Source organism: Galeopterus variegatus, unplaced genomic scaffold (assembly GCF_000696425.1).
Source record: "Galeopterus variegatus unplaced genomic scaffold, G_variegatus-3.0.2 Scaffold7595, whole genome shotgun sequence".
Taxonomy (NCBI): Eukaryota; Metazoa; Chordata; class Mammalia; order Dermoptera; family Cynocephalidae; genus Galeopterus; species Galeopterus variegatus.
The window spans coordinates 13167-19634 of NW_007733706.1; the positions used below are offsets into that span (position 1 = coordinate 13167).

General features: G+C 41.2%; 1 pseudogene; it reads left to right on the top strand.

Moving 5' to 3' along the window:
• LOC103607619 overlaps nucleotides 1-6468 on the top strand; it is a 24277-nt pseudogene that overhangs the window by 12130 nt on the left and 5679 nt on the right.

Here is a 6468-nt window from a genome sequence, read left to right on the forward strand (position 1 = left end):
TGATGCCCTTTATTTCCTTCTCATTTCATTTCCTTCTCATTTCTGATTGCTCTGGTTAATACTTCCAATACTATGTTGAATAGGAGTGGTGAGAGTGGGCATCCTTGTCTGGTTCCTGTTTTTAAAGGAAAAGCTTTTAGTTTTTCCCCATTCAGGATGATATTGGTGGTGGGTTTATTATATATGGCTTTGATTATGTTGAGATACTTTCCGTCTATACCTAATTTATAAAGGGTCTTTGTCATGAATGAGTGTTGGATTTTATCAAATGCTTTTTCAGCATCAATAGAGATGATCATATGGTCCTTGTGTTTGATTTTATTAATATGGTGGATCACATTTATTGATTTGCGTATGTTGAACCACCCTTGCATCCCAGGGATGAATCCCACTTGATCGTGGTGAATGATCTTACATATGTGTTGTTGTATTCTCTGATTTCATTCACTCTTAACAACAGGCTGTAATGAGGGAAGGAACTCACCCAGGGTCCCACAGCAGGTAAAGGTATTGAAACAGACCTGATTAACTCTAGAATCCATGCTCTTACCTTCTACAGGAACGGTTGCAGGTGACCCCCACCCCTAGTGGTGTCTGTGCACGTGTGAGGGACAGGCTTCCAAATCAGTTGTTTCAGTTGGATCTATGGGCCTTGACTGCATTTTGTGGTGACTGCTTGCCACCAGCCACCATTCCCTCTCATAGGTCAGGGCAGGACTGTCCTCGCCCTGCCCTAGAGGCTTCTGCCCTGACCATTTCTCTTGCTGCCGTTCTCACACACGTAGGCTGGGGGATAGGGGTCTCCCAATCCACCATTCCCCCTGGAGAGTGTGCATGCCGGTGTGCGTGTGTGTGTGCATGCGCGTGTGCATGTGTGTGTGTGTGTGTGCGTGTGCGTGTGGCACCTTTCAAAGATACAGGCCCTCCAGGCCCTGGCTTTATTCAGAGCCTACTTAGTAAGCAACCACAGCTGCTCACTTGCACTGTAATGGTTAATTTTACTGGAAAGATCATCCCTAAAAATTGTGCTAAGATGGCAAAAGCTTTAAGCATGTTTATAATCTTTGACCTAGAACCCCCCCCACCATTAGAATCTGTTCAAAGAAAATAATCAGAAATATGGCTAACTGTATATGCACATGTTCATTGAAGCAGTAGGTGTACTTATACAAAATTACAATCCATCTAAATATTGGGATATTATAAATTATAATTTTAATAACCTAGTAAATTTATCATATAATGTTTATCATATAATGTTAAGAAATAAGCAGTTATTACCATAGGATCTCAATTAAGTACAAACTTTCAGGGACGAAAAGAAAACCCAGAAGGAAACATTATTATGTTGGCATGGGCATCACCACATTGTGGGATAATTGTTAAAAATTACTTTATTCTTTATATTCCTTTGAATTATCTCATATTATCCATTATGAACATACACTAAATCGATCTGGGAAATGTACCTTTTTTCTTAAAGGGCACTTTTATACAAAAAATAACCTGCTAAAATTGTGACGGCTGTATGCCAGGTGCTTCGTTAACTGCTTCATGTGTAATGTCTAACCTTCCCCAAACAGCGACCCTGCAAGTGAGGCAGGAGCGGTTGTTATCTTCACGTTACAGCTGAAGACACTAAAGTGTAGGGGCCTCCATGATGTTCCCTACGATACAAAACCATCGGTGGAGCCAGTCCGCAAACCCAGACCAGCTCCACCCAGCTCTCTTTCTCAGACCATGCACCTCGATGTGTGTTTACGTTCCCAACCCGCTAGCTGAGACTGAGTCCCTCTGTATCCCGTCACCCCAGGAATCCGCACAGGTACACAGTTAAAGGTAAAAGCTGCAACCCCAATGTGATGCTGGGAGATCCTGGTCAAATTTCTTATTAATTTTTATGTTTTCTCCTTCTTTTCTAGCAGACGTGGCTGATATCCCAGGCCATGTCTTCACTAGAGGAATGACCATAGCCATTTTGATCTCAGTGGCAGGAGTGTGCCTAGTGACTGTGTGTGTCACTTATAGAGTTGATTTGATTCGTGTGTGCTACATTTTCTTGTGCGCTACATTTTCTTGTGCTTACTCATGTATTGCTAAGAAATTGTCCTCTAACTGTTTCATGTGTGTTATGTTGTGTCTTCCTAAATGCCCTGTGAGGTGCGTGAGCCCAGGAACTGCATGTCTGGATGACTTGGGACACACACTGCCTAGGTACCTTATAAAGTGCATGCACTCAGTAAAGTTTGTTTAAATTGAATTGAACCGTATTACGGCTTGTTACTTTACCCTGGCGAAGGAGGCTGCATAATGTACCTGTAAGAACCGTGAACTAGAAGCCAAATGATCTGAGTTCTAGTTCCTAGATCTGCAAGTTTTTATCTACTACTGTGTCTACCTGGTGGCTCTGTGCCTCAATTTCCCTATATTTAAAGGTGACCAGAAGTTCTCAAGTTTTGAGACAATTACTGAATTTAAAAAAATCAATCTAATCCATTGCAGTAGTGCTTTTTTTCCCATATGTGTACATTTCTGTATGTACTTGTAAGAAAAAAACCTTCACCTAGCTCACAAAATTTCTAAGGAACTCTACAGTGGGAAGTCTGCCTCCCTGCCTTGTGCCTGCCTGTGATTCCCTCTCTCTCCCTCACTGATAGAGCATGCAGCCAAGTATACATAGATTCTTATTCCACTCCTCCTTTTTTTTTCAGTATTTTTTTTTTTTTTGTCTTTTTCGTGACCGGTAAGGGGATCAAAACCCTTGGTGTGATGTTGCCCACACAGTGCTCAGCCAGTGAGCGCACCGGCCATTCCTATATAGGATCCAAACCTGCCGCAGGAGCGTCATTGTGCTCCCAGTGCCGCACTCTCCCGAGTGCACCACGGGCTCGGCCCCATTCCACTCCTCCTTTTTAAAAAACAAATCTTGAATTATTATGCATGCTACTTTCTTTTTCTTTCTTTCTTTTTTCCTTTTTGTCTTTTTTACTGGCCGGTAATGGGATCGCAACCCTCGGTGTCGCGCCCGCGCCACGCTCAGCCAGTGAGCAGGGACCGGTCTCCACATGGGATCCGAACCCTCAGCGGGAGCGCTGCAGCGCTCCCAAGCGGTGCACTCTCCAGTGCGCCACCGGGCCGGCCCTATGCACGCTACTTTCAACTTTTCTTTACCTCACACACTCTTTCATATTACTTTATAAGGAAGTCCCTCATTTTTTAGGGTTGCACAGTATTTTATTTCTGTGGGAGTACCCACAGAAATACTTTATTTCATTAGTCTCCTTTTGATGGACATTTGGGATGTGTCTAATCTTTCGTTACTATAAAAGTGCTATCATAGGTAGCTTTATACATTCATTGATTCATATGCATGCAGTATATCTGAAGCAAAAATTCCCCAAATTGAAATTTCTGGAAATATGAAGGGCAGATACAGCTATTATTTTGATAGATGTTACAAATTAGCCCTCCACACTGCCATAGTACCTACTGCTTTCAAAGGACATGAGTAAATTCTTCCCATAGTCTTACCCATAACCTTTTGAATTTTTGTCAAACTGATAGGGAATATCTGTATATCAGAGTAGATTTAATTTGCATTTCACATACAGTGCAAGAGCATAAGCTACTTTTCATTTAAGAGTCTTGTATTTCCTTTCTCAGCATCTCCATTCATATCCTTTGTTCTTCCACCAGACTGATGGCCTTTTATTTCTTTTTATTTATTTCTAGGAGCTGTTTACATTTTAGAAACGTTAGCCTATTCTCTATAGTAAAATTGCTTATACTCCCAGGTTGTAATTTGTCTTTGCTCATAGTGGTGTGCTATGTGGAAGAATTTTTTTAATGTACTCAAATATATCTTTTATGTTTCTGGATTTGGGGTCATAAGTACAAATGCCCTCCTTAGCTCGAGTTATAAAGGAATTTTCATATTAGTTTCTCTGGGATTTTTATCAATTCATTTTTCATATTTACAACTTTTAATTCAATAATATAAATTTAGCAAAGTTAATCAATTTAGCATCGAGCTTGGATGTGTATGTGATGATTTTGCTTTGAGAGAAATGCCTTAACAAACTGGGAAGTCTGTGTTGATATTTTCTGAATGGTCTCTGCTTGCATGGACCAGTGTTTTTATCTCAGAACAAGCATTGAATAATTCCTTGCTTTTTGATTTTCAACTGAAGAAAAGTTTCCCCTCTCCAGTGTGTATGACCTGATTTACAGATAATTTTCAATTCATACTTTTTAATTCTTGCTAAAGTAAAAAAAAAAAAAAAGAGAGAGAGAGAGACAAATCTCTATTAAGAAAAATGTTTTATTTGAGAAAACAGATTGCAATCCAGGGCACACACACAGACCAGGGTGGTCCACAACATGCCTGAAGAACAAAGAAAGGATTGAGATTTTTTATTAGAAAGAGAAATGCTACATATTACTTTGAGAGAAGTTCATTGGAACTGGAAAGTTTCGTAGTTAGTAAGCTTTGATTGGTGGGCAAGTAAGCAAAATTAGTCTTAGAGCCATGGCAGGTAGTTTCAGCAGCTATGAGATAAAGCTAGTGTTAGGGTTGCCACAAGCCGTTCAGCAGCTGGGCTTGCGCAGAGTTCTTCTGGGAGCATACGCATTCTATGAGCCTTGAGTACTTGTTCCTCCTGGCCCCTTGACTCCAATTTTAGTTTGGTTCTGAGAAGATACAATAAAATGGGCAGAAATGGAGATAGAAGTACAAAAATAAAAACTTTCATTGCAATTTGATATTGCTGTAAAATCTAAGAGCGTGTTCAGTATTGGTTGATAAAGGACTGGTGTTGCGAAAATGGAACAATTTGATCAGGCTCCCCTTGCCTTGGAGCCGGTTCAGGGTCGTTTGGTAAACACTGTGTGTGTGGGTGGAGTAGGTGCGCCTAAACAGCGGCACCACTTGGGCTGGTTTTTACTGCCTCAGGGGCCTGCCCTGCATGGCCATGTTCTTCCAGACCTGCAGATTCCAAGGACCGTGTGGCAGGTTGCCTAGCTTATAGACCTGCATGAAGGGGTCTGCTGACCCAGCCTGGCGTGTGAAGGGTTTGTGAGCCAGTCTGTGAATGGGCTTGAGGGGTCTGGGAGCTCCAGACCCAGCCCTAGCTCAACCATCAGCCCAGTCGGTGCAGTATTACCAGCAGGTAAAAGAGCTGTGACAACTAGCGTGGTCACCTAGCTTTACAATTGGCGTCACGAACAGGATTAAGAGCTAGACAATTGGTGCTGTGAGCAGGATACGCTACATCAGCCTTAGCCTTAGCCTCACAGTAGCCAAGCAAGACAACTGGAAATGAAACTAACTAATTAACTCAAAAGAAAGAAAATTTAAATTAAACCATATTCATTCACCACACGTAGTTTGAGAAGCATTGATCTAACTGACCCCTTCTGGCCCAAATATCCATTCACATGATGGTTTCATTTTTACAGGACTTATATATATATAGATAGATAGATAGATAGATAGATAGATAGTTTTATATATATATATATATATTTTATCATTAGCTTTCAAATTCCTCATCTCAAGTACTTTGCTTTGTCAATTCTTAAAGCCACTAAAGCTTTTATTACCTGGATTTAAAATAAATTGTAATATAAATTAGCAGATTTATACTACAAGAAGAGAATTGCTTGATATAAGGAACTTGAAAGCAATTAATAGTTAAAGAAGTAATTTTTTTTTGTGTGTGTCTTTTTTACTTACCGGTATTGGGATCGCAACCCTCGGTGTCGCGCCCGTACCGGGGACCAGCAACGGGATTGCAACCCTTGNTTGTGTGTGTCTTTTTTACTTACCGGTATTGGGATCGCAACCCTCGGTGTGGCGCCCGTACCGGGGACCAGCAACGGGATCGCAACCCTTGGTGTTGCGCCCGCACCTCGCTCAGCCAGTGAGCGGGAACCGGTCTCCACATGGGATCCAAACCCTTGGCGGGAGTGCCGCCGCGCTTCCAAGCGGCGCACTCTCCAGTGCGCCACCGGGCCGGCCCTAAAGAAGTAATTTTTTATGGGTAAGAGCAAAGCTATATCACATGTAATATAAAGCCATATTTGACCAAATTGTTTTCCTGGTTACTGAAATCAGTTGTACCCTAATTATAAGAAAAATATGTCTTTTTATTTTTATTTATTTTTAAAATCTTTTTCATCTTCATTATTTTAGTATTACATGCCTTTTTACGGCCAATACCCTGACCCTGGTGTTACAAGGCTGTGCCGTAACCAACTGAGCTAATTGGCTAGCCTAAAATGTGCCTTTTTAAAAAGTGTGCTCATATTGTTGTACGTTTTCGTGCCTGTGGTTGTCACTGACACAGTGACAATACTAAGGGAAGTACCAGATTTCACCTAACTGGTAAATAGCTATATTTCACAGCAATCAAAGAGAATTATCCAGGGGACCTACTTAATAATTAAACTAATAACTGGTTTTATTTT